General features: G+C 44.1%; 1 long non-coding RNA gene across 1 annotated transcript; it reads right to left on the reverse strand.

Annotated features, from left to right (window-relative positions):
• Positions 1-4,780: 4,780 nt before the first annotated feature.
• LOC134295969 (uncharacterized) lies at positions 4,781-14,051 on the reverse strand. The gene is made up of 2 exons (XR_010002502.1): positions 13,964-14,051; positions 4,781-10,601 (listed from the first exon to the last, which is right to left on the reverse strand). It is a non-coding gene; the product is annotated as an uncharacterized LOC134295969 (long non-coding RNA).
• Positions 14,052-14,145: the final 94 nt, after the last annotated feature.

The raw sequence follows: 14,145 nt of genomic DNA on the forward strand, positions 1-14,145 counted from the left end.
AATCCACAGGAAGGTGGTAGGTCAGTGATGAAATCCGCGGAAATTATTTCCCATGGGCGAGATGGGGTAGGAAGGGGGTGTAAAAGCCCTGAGGGCTTCTCCCTTCGTATCTTGGAGCGCTGGCATACTGGGCAGGTGTTGACATATTTTTCCACATCCTTGCGGATCTTGGGCCACCAAAAATCTCTTAGGATCAAATGCATGGTTTTAAATAGTCCGAAGTGTCCTGCTGGTTTGCAGTCATGACACAGACGAAGCGCTTTTTCCCTGCCCGGTCCGGGTGGGATATAAACATGATTTCTATAGCAGAGCAGCCCATCTTTAAGCGAAAAGGGAAAATGCAGACCTTGGCGAAGTTGGTCCTGCGCCCAGGCATCTGCTTGCTGACTAGCCCTGATTTCTTGAGCACAGATGGGTCCTGGAGTAGGGGAAATTGAACCAATGGGACTGGATTTGGTGTTCCCCACTGTGAGCGTGGCAAAGTTCTCAGGTTGTAGCAGTTGGGATTCAAAGGTCTCCTTGCGTCCTGCAGCGTATTCCGGTTTACGTGACAGGGCGTCTGCTTGCTTGGTTTGAGCTGGGGTCACATAATGGATCTGGAAGTTGAAACGTTCAAAGAATAAAGCCCAACGTTGCTGCCTCTGATTTAGTTTGCGGGCAGTTCTTAGATGTTCTAGATTACGATGATCAGTGTGGACTTCAATGGGGAATTTGGCCCCTTCTAGCCAATGTCTCCAAGTTTCAAAGGCTGCCTTTATGGCCAGTAGTTCTTTTTCCCAAATGGTGTAATTCCTCTCTGGTGTGGTTAGTTGACGAGAATAAAAGGCACAGGGATGGAGGTGTTCTCCCACCGGTTGTAAGAGTACAGCCCCAATTGCCACATCAGAGGCGTCCGCTTGCACCACAAAAGGGGTTCCAGGATTTGGGTGCTGTAGAATTGGCTGGGAGGTGAATAGTTTCTTCAGTTGCTGGAACCCTTTCTCTGCTTGATCAGTCCAGCGGAAAGGCTGCTTTCCACGGATGCAGCTAGTGATGGGGTCGGACCAGCGGGCAAAATCTGGAATGAACTTGCGGTAGTAGTTCGCGAACCCCAAGAAACGCTGCACCTCTTTCTTGTTAGTTGGCGCCCGCCATTCCAATACTGCTGAAACTTTGGCTGGATCCATGGAAAGCCCTAGAGGCGAGATGCGGTAGCCAAGGAAATCTACCTCTTGTAGATCAAAAGCGCATTTTTCTAGCTTGGCATAAAGTCCATGATCCCGCAATCGTTGCAACACCATTTTGACGTGGTTCTCATGTTCTGATTGTGATCTGGAAAACACCAAAAAATCGTCCAGGTAGATTATCAAGAATCTGTCTAGATAGTCCTGAAAAATATCGTTGACAAAATGCTGGAACGTTGCGGGAGCTCCGCATAAACCGAAATTCATAACTCGGGACTCGAATAATCCGAATTTAGTCTGGAAGGCGGTCTTCCACTCGTCCCCTTCTCTGATGCGAACTAGATTATAAGCCCCCCGAAGATCCAGCTTGGTGTAGACCTTGGCTCCTCGAAGTCGGTCCAGTAGATCCGAGATTAAGGGCAGGGGATAGCTGTTCCGCTTGGTGATATTGTTCAATGCTCTGTAGTCCACCACCAAGCGTAATTCCCCTGACTTCTTCTTCACAAACATCACTGGGGAGGCGGCTGGGGATTGAGAGGGTCTGATGAACCCCTTGCGAAGGTTTGTCTCTAAGAATTCCCTGAGAGCTTCTTGCTCTGGTTCAGTCAGGGAGTAGAGATGCCCTCGCGGGATCGGGGCCCCCTCCACCAAGTCAATGGCACAGTCATAAGGTCTATGTGGGGGTAATTTTTCGGCTTCTTTCTCATTGAATACATCCCAATACTCGGAGTACTTCTTTGGCAAGGTGATGATGGGCTCGGAGTCTGTGGCATGGCATACCTTGGCTACGAGGCAATGGTTTTGGCAGTACGGTGAAGCAAACTGCAGTTCTCTGTTGGACCAGGAGATGTTAGGGTCGTGGAGTGTCAGCCATGGAATTCCCAAAATCACAGGGAAATGGGGAACCTCGGTAACAAAGAAGGAAATCTCTTCCATATGTTCCCTTATCCACATCCTGGTGGGTTCCGACCACTGGCTTACGGGGCCCGTCTTGAGGGGACGGCCGTCTATGGCTTGCACCACACGGGCATTCTTGAAATCATGATATTGTAATCCCAGAGAGTCGGCATACTCTCTATCGATGAAATTGTTGGTAGCTCCAGAGTCTATCATGGCGTGGATCATGACGGGTCCCCTTTTTGCTGACCATAATGTGACCACGAGAAGGAACAGGACCCCGGTTGGCGGCTCTTGGATGGATTTTTTGACCGGGTTGGCGAGCCTCTCTACACCCGGTCGTTGGCTTCCCCCGCCGGCTGTGTGCCAGTCGGCTCAGACGCCTTCGACTCCGTGGAGGACGCCGCCGCAAGACGGGCGGCAGGCTTCCCTTTGGCTGGGCACTCTCTGGCGAAGTGGCCCCCGTTCCCGCAGTACCAGCAGAGGTTCAAGCGTTGACGACGGGCCTTCTCGGCGGCATCTAGTCTGGGACGCACATTGCCCAACTGCATCGGCACCTCCTCGCCTCCTCTGGGGTATGGGGTTGGCGGCGGGGGTCTCCACACCGGACGTGGCTGAACACTGGCGGGAGCGGGGGGTTTTGCCCCGGCTCTACCGCCCTGGCCTCGAACCCATTGTTTCCTGTTGGCAATCATGACTTCAGCCCGTAAACATTGATCAATGAGTGCCTCGAGGGTCTGGGGAGGATCCACCTTGGAGATTTCTTCCAGCATTTCAATGTTGAGACCCTCCCGAAATTGTCCTCTGAGGGCTACATCGTTCCAGCCGGTGTTGTGGGCCAGCACGCGGAACCCGGCTATGTACTGAGACATGGGTCTGTCTCCTTGAAGGAGGCGCCGGAGTTTGTGACCGGCTGCCTCCAAATTGTCCTCGATTCCCCAGGTCTCCTTAAGGTGATCCAAGAAGCGTTGTGCTGAATTTAGGTGGGGGGAGGCTTGATCAAACAGGGCCGTCGCCCAGCTAGCCGCTGGTCCATCTAGAAGACTGTAGACCCACGCCACCTTGATGTCTTCTTGGGGAAACTCGGCATCACGGGCCTCTAGATAAGCTTGACATTGGCGGCGGAAAACATGAACCTTAGCAGCTTCCCCAGAAAACTTGGTAGGCAACGCCATGGCCGGGAGGCGAACTCCGCGCTCCCTCAACCCTTTTATTTCTCCATCCTGCGCGTTGAGTCTGTCACGGATGCGGTCCACTTCGTCCTTGCTGATGGTGTAGCTGAGCGGCTGTCCAGCCGGCGCGGCTCCGGTAGACATCCTGGCCTCGGTTAGTTGGTGCTTATGGGTGGCGGAGTCAAACTGTCACGACCCAGGCGGCAGAGGCACCAATAACCATACACAGAGGCCAGAATCTAACTAATATCTTTATTGAAGGAATATATAAAGTTAATAAAAACAAGTATAGAAAATAGTCCAGAATTAGACCCTTCAGGAAAGGTCAGAATTAGTCCAAAAAAGCAATGTCCAATAAGAAATATTAAGGTCCAAAGTTGTAATCCAATAACCGAAACACTCACTTTGCCAAGCAAAGTGAGGGGAGATGACAAGGTCCTTTAGTCCATAAAACTTGAGCGTGGCTAGGAAATAACTTGATACTTGAAACAAGGCTTGAACGTGGAACAAGGTAACTAAGAACAAGAACAAGGTCCGTGGAATAACTTGGTAAAATCCGTGAAACAAGGCAAGGATTAGTCCTGGGAAACAAGGCAAAGTCCGTAGGTAAACAAGGCTGGGAAGCAAGGCGAAGGCTGGATAGCAAGGCAAGGCTTGAGCTGAAGCGAGGCTTGAATCGGAGCGCGCTGTCCAGACACAACTCGCTCCGCAGGCTGACGAATTGACTCCGCGAAGTTGCTACGCGGGCAAAACACCTATATAGAGTCCAACTTTCTCACCAGAGCGGTTCTCTGGGAATCAGAAACGAAAGCTAAACTCTGAGACCAGATGTTAAACTCCTTAAAGATTCTCACGAGAACCAATGTTAATTGGCAACATTCTTAGCTGCTATCCTCGCACTCCTGCGCGAAGCTGAATCCAAACTTCTCTGTTGTTTACAAAACTCCCGGCGCAAGAACACGGGAGAAGTAGGCTCTGGGGTTGTTTGACATACTTCTGGGGCACAACTTTCTTGCAGGTGCAAGGTTTCCAGATCTGCCTGGGAAGTATCTGGCTGAGAGGAATCCAGTTCAGACTGGGAAGGTAAAAAACCCAAGTTTTCATCTTCATCAGGGATTACAATGTCCTGAGCAGGACTACAAGGCCCATGGTTCATCACAAGTACATAAACTGGCCAGGCTCTCTAGCATGGGGAAACTAAGGGGAACCTAGGGTGGAAGGCAGAGAGTATGTCATGAGGGAAGAAGGAAAAGACTCGGCATCTGGGGATCCTGAGGAGAGGGAGGGAGAGCACTGAGCTCATTATCAGGCGGCAAAGTGCTATCCTCCCTTTCTACGCCCTGCACCTGAAATTCCTCGTTAGAAACAACATCATGATTTATTCCCATGGGAACAACTCCCTGCTCTTCATTTCCCACAGCTGGAACACTCCTATAATTCCCAGCATCAGAGTCATCCTCGAATTCATCCTGAATCCCATCATTATGCACATATAACCCAGAATCTTCATCAGAGTCATGCAAAGGCACATTATAATCACACAACGGCAAAAGCTGAACCACAACAAATGCACATTTTTATTGTCAGGACGAGACGGAGGGCGAAGAAACAAAGTGAGTATTGAAGCGATCCAGGTGTATTACAACTCCTGGGGTAACTACCCCGGATTTTCATGCAACACCAAGAGATCAAAAAAAGGTAGTATTTACAATGGTCCCTCTGATCACTTACAGAAATCTACAGTCATAAACAATCCTTTCTCAGTCCACAAATTTGCTTCAGAGAAGAATACAGTCCTGGTTCTTCTCCCTCTTTCCTCAGCAGCAAAGTAGGCCTCAAAATAGTAAGGCCTCTCTGTATTCAGTCAGCACTGAAAACTTGTGCAAATATGTTCTGCAGCAGCAGAACAGAAACAGTATCAATTGATCCCCAGATCTTTGCAGGCTCAGCCAATCAGCTTCATGCACTTAATTTTCCAGTTAACACACACAGCACAGTGCCTTTGCGAACCATGACACTAGTGATGTCTGTAGAAGTCTCTCAAGACTTCCAGTTGAATTCTGTGGTCAAAATCTGGCAGAATTTGAACTTATAATTGCACTCTCAACCTGATGAGAACACTTCCCTAGGCATTAGCATGACTCTTTGGTATTCAAATATTTTTGTGAATACAGTAGAGTCTCACTTATCCAACATTCGCTTATCCAACGTTCTGGATTATCCAACCTTTTTTTGTAGTCAATGTTTTCAATATACCATGATATTTTGGTGCTAAATTCGTAAATACAGTAATTACTACGTAGCATTACTGCATATTGTACTTTTTCTGTCAAATTTGTTTTATAACATGATGTTTTGGTGCTTAATTTGTAAAATCATAACTTAATTTGATGTTTAATAGGCTTCTCCTTAATCTCTCCTTATTACCCAACATATTCACTTATCTAACATTCTGCCGGCCCATTTATGTTGGATAGGTGAGACTCTACTGTAATTGGAACTGTATTCAGTGAGATCACATTGTAAGATAGTCTAAGTGTTCAATGTCGTTCCAGACTGTCTCCATCCAACAAAGTGAATAGCAATATGGCCATATTTTAAAAGACATAGGAAAAAGGTTATGCAAGGAAAATGGAAGAAAGTATTTTCAGCTGTTACACCCTAGTTGTGGCATACCCTCCCCTTGGAGACCCAATTGGCACAGACAGCAGGTCTGGTTCTTCCTCTTTCCTTTCAAGGCACCAACACTTATCCTGACTGACTGCAACTCTCCACTGAGGGTCTGGATGACAGCAGCGAACTCCAGCTGGCCAAGTCATAGAATCATAGAATATCAAGTTGGAAGAGACCACATGGGCCATCTGGTCCAACCCCCTGCCATGCGGGAAAAGCACAATCAAAGCACCCCTGGCAGATGGTCAACCAACCTCTGTTTAAAAGTTTCCAAGGAAGAAGCTCCCACCAGACTCTGACGCAGAGAGTTCCACTGTTGAACAACTTGTATGGTCAGGAAGTTCTTCCTAATGTTCAGGTGGAATCTCCATTCTTAATTTGAACCCATTGCTCCAAGTCATCATCATTATCATCATCATCATCATCATCATTTAATTACTTATTAATCGCCCTCCATCCAAGATGCTCTAGGCGATTTACAAGATAAAATTGTAAAGGATAAAAATACATACATACAAATATTGATAAAATTAACATAGATTTTAAAAAGTCCAAGTTTCAAGGGCAGTGGAAAACAAGTCTGCTTCCTCTGCCTTATGAAACCCTTTGTCACGCCCAGGGCAACGAGAGCACTAAGAACCGACACACGGAGGCCAAAAACTATCTAATATCTTTATTAAGGAAATATGTAAGAATAATAAAAACAAGTAGGAAATATAGTCCAATAAAAGACCTTTCAGGAAAGGTCAGAAATAGTCCAAAATTATATTGTCCAATATTTTATATTAGAGTCCAAAGTTGAAGATCCAAACCGAAACACACTCTATTTGCAAGCAATAGAGTGGGGAAACGTCCAAATTCTTTCCAAAGTTCAGAGTAAGTCCACAGCAAAGTTAGAAACAAGGCTTGATACTAGGAGCAAGGTCCAAGGCTGGAAACAAGGCAAGATAGTTCTTGAATACTTGGCTAGACAAGGCAAGGCAAGGAACTGGAGATGCGGACTTTGCGAAGTCCACACTTGGCTGGAACCACGAAATCACTCCCGAAGTAGATCTGTTGACTCCGCACGGAATTCTTCGTGTCGGGCACTTTTATCCCGGTTTCATTTCTCTGCAAAGCAGGTGTCCAGCTTCCTTTCCCAAGGGAAAGGAGAACGAAACACATCTCCCTCCAGATGCGTTCCTCCCTAGAGTTTCCCAGGGGAACATGTCTAATTAGCGTCTTGTTTAGCTGTTATTCTCAAGCTCCTCCGAACCTGCTCTTTCTCGCTCCTGCCCATCGCATAGAACTGTTTCCTGGGAAAAGGAGGGGAGGCAGTGGGAAAGGCCTGGTCAAGGTCTTCCGTAATGGGCTCTCGGGCAGAAACATCAACAATAGGCATCTGGAAAGATTCCGGCTCTTGCTGAGCCGGCAAAAATCCTCTGTTTCCCTCCTCATCAGCCACAATGGCACTGGGATCAGGACTCTATGGCCCATGGGACATCACACCCTTTCACATATTTGTACATGGCTATCGTGTCTCCGCTCAGCCTTCTCTTTTGCAGGCTAAACATTCCTAGTTCTTTAAAATGCTCCTCATAGGGATTCATGGTCTCCAGACCTTTGATCATTTTAGTCGCCCTTCTCTGGACACCTTTGAACTGTGCTTCCCAGAATTGGACACAGTATTCCAGGTGAGGTCTGACCAAAGCAGAAGAGAGAGGCACCATGCCTTCCCTTGAACTAGACACTAGACTCCTTTTGATGCAACCCAAAATCCCATTGGCCTTTTTAGCTGCTGCCTCACACTGTTCAACTTAATGTCCACAAAGATTGCAAGATCCTGTCCACACGTATTGTTGTCAAGCCAGGCATCCCTCATTCTGTATCTTTGCATTTCATTTTTTTCTGCCTAAGTGGAGTATGCTATATTTGCCCTTGTTGAAGTTCATTTTGTTAGTTTTAGCCCAACTATCTTAAGCTGTTCTGCCAACCTAGCAGTTTGAAAACATGCCAATGTGAGTAGATCAATAGGTACCGTTCCAGCGGGAAGGTAACGGCACTCCATGCAATCATGTCGGCAACATGACCTTGGAGGACAACGCCGGCTCTTCAGCTTAGAAATGGAGATGAGCACCAACCCTCAGAGTCAGACATGACTGGACTTAATGTCAGGGAAACCTTTACCTTTACTTTATCTTAAGCTGTGGCATAGTTTTCCAACACACCTCACAACCCTGCCATAGATGCTGGCAAAATGTCAAGAGAGAATGCTTCTGGAACAGGGCCATACAGCCCGGAAAACTCACAGCAACCCAATGCAATAACACTTTAGGAAGAAGCCACTCACAAAACCTGTACAATTTCAAAAAAACTGAATTGGACAGTTCTCTTTCTAGTGTCCTTTTTCATTGCAAGTGCTGAAGGGCAGAGTATTATTTTCGTATTTTTCTCATATTGACAAACTTGAAGCTCAAGATTTTTTCCCTAAGGACCTTTAAAACAACAATTTAAAAAATTAAGACAAGCCTGCTAATTCTGAGAGGCAATTAACTCGACATACTTGTAAGTCTTTTCCTAAGGCTGCTAATCATGCTTGTTGTCTAATCATGCAATCACAAATTTAGTTTGATGTCTATCGTATATAGTATAGTATAATGTTTTATGGACAACCTCAGTGACCTGAGGCCCAGGGAATTTTAGTGGCACATGTCGTATTTCTTAAGCTTGTTATATATGGTTTACTAGCTGTGCCCAGCCACGTGTTGCTGTGGCGTTGTCTGGTGGTGTTGGTGAGAACTTGTAGAGGTAGTGGTGGTATTGAATGTCTGTTGTATGGCTGTCTTTATGTTTAGTATGCATTTGGTTGTTTGTGTATGTGAAAGTGGTGAGGGTAGAGGGGGGTCTATGTCCCTGTGTAGTATTGTATAAGCAGATAATATAAGATTATAAATGGGTAATATATCTGTGTGGAAGGGCCTTGAGTCTACACTGCCATATAATCCAGTTAAAATAAGATAATCTGTATTTTATAGGCAGTGTGGAAGAGGCCTGAGGCCTAACTGTGCCTGTCCCCTGGGCTGAGTAGGTTGCTAGGAGACCAAGTGGGCAGAGCTTAGCCTTCTAACTGGCAGCAATTGGATAAAAACAATTATTCCTTTCCCTCTAATTAGGACTTTATTTTTCTTTTCTTTTCTTTTTGTTGTATGAACGTAGAGGCATGGATGAGGGGTTGTGTTGCCAAGTTTAGTGTTTCTGGGATGTGTAGTTTTGTTGTTTTGTCCTAGGCCGAATTTTTTTTTATCCTTTTAGATAGATGTAATGTGTTATTTGTTTATCTGTTTTATTTGGGGTGGCACAATGGGTTAAATCCTTTTGCTGGCAGGACTGCTGACTTGAAGGTTGGGTTGCTGACCTGAAGCTTGCCGGTTCGAATCTGGGGAAAGCGTGGATGAGCTCCCTCTGTCAGCTCCAGCTCCCCATGTGGGGACATGAGAGAAGCCTCCCACAAGGATGGTAAAAACATCAAAACATCTGGGCGTCCTTTGGGCAATGTCCTTGCAGACGGCCAATTCTCTCACACCAGAAGCAACTTGCAATTTCTCAAGTAACTCCTGACACGAAAAAAAAAAAAATGGGGTCATGATGTTGTGCTTTTGTATCATGTAATTTCTGTTGCTTTAACCATTGTTCACCACTTTGAGTCCCACCCATGGGATAATAAAACTCCAACCATCACCCAAGTCAAAAAAGGAGCACAATCAAAGCCCTGACAGACTGTGCACAAAGAATCTGCGAACCTCACCTCCTCCAAGGTGAACTAAACCACCTAAACTGGGCTCTACAGGCCAATGGAGACTCCACCACAGACATCAGAAGAGCTGCAAGGCCAAGAACAAGCCATGAGAGTCAAGACAAAGATCCACCCAGAGGAAAAGTGTTCTTCCCATACATCAAGGGAACTACTGACCGCATAGGGAAGCTGATGAAGAAGCACAACCTACAAACTATCTACAGACCCACGAAGAAAATCCAACAAATGCTACAGTCAGCGAAGGACAAGAGGGATCCTCTCTCTTCTGCAGGAGTCTACCAGATACCATGCAGCTGTGGACAAGTCTACAGAGGGACCACCAAACGCAGCGCCCAAACAAGAGTCAAAGAACATGAAAGGCACTGCAGACTAATTCAACCACAGAAATCAGCCATAGCATAGCATTTGATGAACCAGCCTGGACACAGAATACTATTTGAGAACACAAAAATGCTGGACCATTCTAACAACTATCATGTCAGACTACACAGAGAAGCCATTGAAATCCACAAGCATGTGGACAACTTCAACAGAAAGGAAGAAACCATGAAAATGAACAAAATTTGGCTACCAGTATTAAAAAACTCAAAAATCAGAACAGTAAATAAAAAGCAATACTCTGAAAACAGAGGATTTCCAGACATGAATCAACCAAGGGCAGTTAACGACTCTAAACAAAGGATGCCCCAGAGGCAGGAAGAAGACAGCAGATAAGCTTTTCAATGCTAATCAAAGTGATTAACTACACAACATTCACACTGACCTCTCTCACCCTAGACTTTCCACAGATATATATTAACCTCTTTGCTTAGTTTTCTCCATACCTCACAACCTCTGAGGATGCCTGCCATAGATGTGGGCGAAACATCAGGAGAGAATGCTTCTGGAACATGGCCACACAGCCTGAAAGACATACAACAACCCAATTAATACATTAATGAATACATAAATAATATAGGTTTCCTAAATGGGCCATTCTTTAATTCCCATTTATGTTCTTGCTAACTCGCTCATTCACAAAATAAGAACATCTGTGGTGAATTTCACAAGGTGGTTATGTGGAGGAAAATAATCTTTTGGTGTCCCTTATAAATTAGAACTTAAAAAAAAATCAAAATCCGTGGGACTGATAAAACGGCACACACGAATGCTATCTCTTTAGATGTTGCAAGCTTGAAACCAACATGATGCAACAACCATGGAAAGCAGCAGGTAGGGCTGCTGTTTTGTATGGTTGGCTCGGTTTTAGACATCTGGTGTTTGCAATATCATGAGCTTGCCTTTTATCTTGACACCTTTGAGATGCCAAGATAAAAGCAAAACATTCAGATAGGCACCCTTCTGTAACAACGCTTCTGTTCTGCCAATGGCTGGGGCTACTGATAAGTCTGAATGACATTATGAGAAGTTTTGGAGATTTAAACTCAAGAGAGGCACCTGAGTTCTGCATTGTCGTGGATCGACACAGCTCTGGGCCATCTTCCTCTGCAAAGTGGAGTGAAGAGGAGAAAAATGATTGATAAGGAGGCTAGGAAAGGCTGCAAAACACATGGTTTTTGCATGAACTGACCGGGAAGAGCAGGATTTCCCCCTATTCTCTTCTCTCTTTGTGAGTATGTCATTTGCACTTTAAATTCAGTTTGTAGCAGTGGAAGTAAAGAAGGAAAGAGGGCAGAGGAGAGGAGATACAAACTAGAACATTTTAAAAGTACAGTAGAGTTCCAGGTATCCAACATAAATGGGGGGGGGGGGGTGTCAGATAACCGAAACTGTTGGATAATAGGGAGGCCCTATTATCCCTCCTTGCAAGCCGAGTGCTTGCCAGGAGGGAAAAGTCTCCTCTCTCCCAGCAAGCAATCGGCTTGGAAAGGCTCGCTGCTGCCTAGAAAAATTGCTGTTTTGCACAGGAGGCTTTTCCAAAAGCCCGCTGCTGCCTAGAAAAACAATGGGGATGCGACTATTCTGCGAGGAAAAACAGAAATACAGTAGAGTCTCACTTATCCAAGCCTCGCTTATCCAAGTCTCTGGATTATCCAAGCCATTTTTGTAGTCAATGTTTTCAATATATCGTGATATTTTGGTGCTAAATTCGTAAATACAGTAATTACAACATAACATTACTGCGTATTGAACTACTTTTTCTGTCAAATTTGTTGTATAACATGATGTTTTGGTGCTTAATTTGTAGAATCATAACCCAATTTGATGTTTAATAGGCTTTTCTTTAATCCCTCCTTATTATCCAAGATATTCGCTTATCCAAGCTTCTGCCGGCCCATTTAGCTTGGATAAGTGAGACTCTACTTTAATGTGGAGGTAGTTATTATGTGATGAAATTATGTGATGAAATACAGTATATATAGATATGTTTAGAAATGTGTTTCTCTATATATTGTACTGAAAGGAGAGGCAGGTAATAAATCTGTTCCATGCACACATATTATTATGCATATATGCAGATATTGCTATCTATATAAATATACGCACAATTGCTCATATGTGATATCGAGCAGATGTGTGTACATATAGGTATACTAGCTGTGCCCGGCCACGGTTGCTGTGGCATTGTGTGGTGGTGTTGGTGAGAAATTGTTGAGGTAGTGATGGTATTAAATGTCTGTTGTATGGTTGTCTTTATGTTTAGTATGCACACTGAAGTGGATTATATGGCAGTGTGGAGTCAAGATAATCCAGTTCAAAGCAGATAATATAAGATTCTAAATGGGTTATATAGCTGTGTGGAAGGGCCTTGAGTCGAAACTGCCATATAATCCAGTGCAAATTAGATAATCTGTGGAAGAGGCCTAAGTGAGGCCTAACTCTGCCTGTGCCCTGGGCTGAGTGGGTTGCTAGGAGACTAAGTGGGCGGAGCTTAGCCTTCAAACTGGCAGCAATTGGATAAAAACTATTATTCCTCTCCCTGTAATTAGGACTTTATTTTTCTTTTCTTTTTGTTGTATCAACCTAGAGCCGTGAATGATGGGTTGTGTTGTCAAATTTCGAGGTTGGGGGGCCTGTAGTTTTGTTGTTTTGTCCGCTGCCCTGACGCCATCACTCTTTTATATATATAGATATGCAGATATACACACACAAATATACATACATATATTATTATGCAGATATCGCTATCTATATAAATATTCATGCAGATATTTCTCATATAGACAGCTATCAAGCAGATATGTGTGTATGTGTGTGTCTATATACAGTAGAGTCTCACTTATCCAACATAAACGGGCCGGCAGAATGTTGGATAAGTGAATATGTTGGATAATATGGAGGGATTAAGGAAAAGACTATTACACATCAAATTAGGTTATGATTTTACAAATTAAGCACCAAAACATCATGTTATACAACAAATTTGACAGAAAAAGTAGTTCAGTATGCAGTAATGCTATGTAGTAATTACTGTATTTACGAATTTAGCACCAAAATATCATGATATTTTGTAAACATTGACGACAAAAATGCGTTGGATAATCCAGAATGTTGGATAAGTGAGACTCTACTGTATTATTATTATGCAGATATCGCTATCTATATAAATACAGTAGAGTCTCACTTATCCAACATAAACAGGCCAGCAGAACATTGGATAAGTGAATATGTTGGATAATAAGGAGGGATTAAGGAAAAGACTATTACACATCAAATTAGGTTATGATTTTACAAATTAAGCACCAAAACATCATGTTATACAACAAAGTTGACAGAAAAGGTAGTTCAATATGCAGTAATGCTATGTAGTAATTACTGTATTTACGAATTTAGCACCAAAATATCAGGATATTTTGTAAACATTGACTACAAAAATGCGTTGGATAATCCAGAACGTTGGATAAGTGAGACTCTACTGCATATTAAATGCATATATGCAGATATTGCTTATACAGTAGACTCTCAGTTAACCGGAACTCTCAAACAACTGGCAAAAAACTCATAATACAAAATACATATAAAATAATAAATATACATATTTAATAAATAAATAATAATAAAATACATATTTAATAAAGGAAAACTGTTACATTAAGTTCGTCTCAATTTGCATGTAATTGATGTATTTCAGTATTAGTATTAAGTCAATACAAAGCATGGTATAGCAAGGGGTATAATTTTACTTAGGGCTGTTTTTAATAGTAACTCTCAAGCAACCAGAAGCTATATTTATCTGGCATCCCTATGGGTGCCGGTTAACTGAGAGTATGAATATCCCGTTGTTCTGCTATATGCAGAAGCAGAAACCGCTCTGAGCCACATACATGTCGCAGCAATCCATATGTGAACTGCAATTCTTGCAATGGTGAGGCTGAAACCGGGAGTTTAGCAAACAATGGCACACAAAGGCGCTCGGCCCCTTTAAGAAACCCGGCAACTTGGTTTATGTTGGACCCTCCGCCTCCGCCTCCTGGGCTCCCACCAGCCAATCGCGGCGCACCGAGCG

This window comes from Anolis carolinensis, chromosome 1 (genome assembly GCF_035594765.1).
Source record: "Anolis carolinensis isolate JA03-04 chromosome 1, rAnoCar3.1.pri, whole genome shotgun sequence".
Taxonomy (NCBI): Eukaryota; Metazoa; Chordata; class Lepidosauria; order Squamata; family Dactyloidae; genus Anolis; species Anolis carolinensis.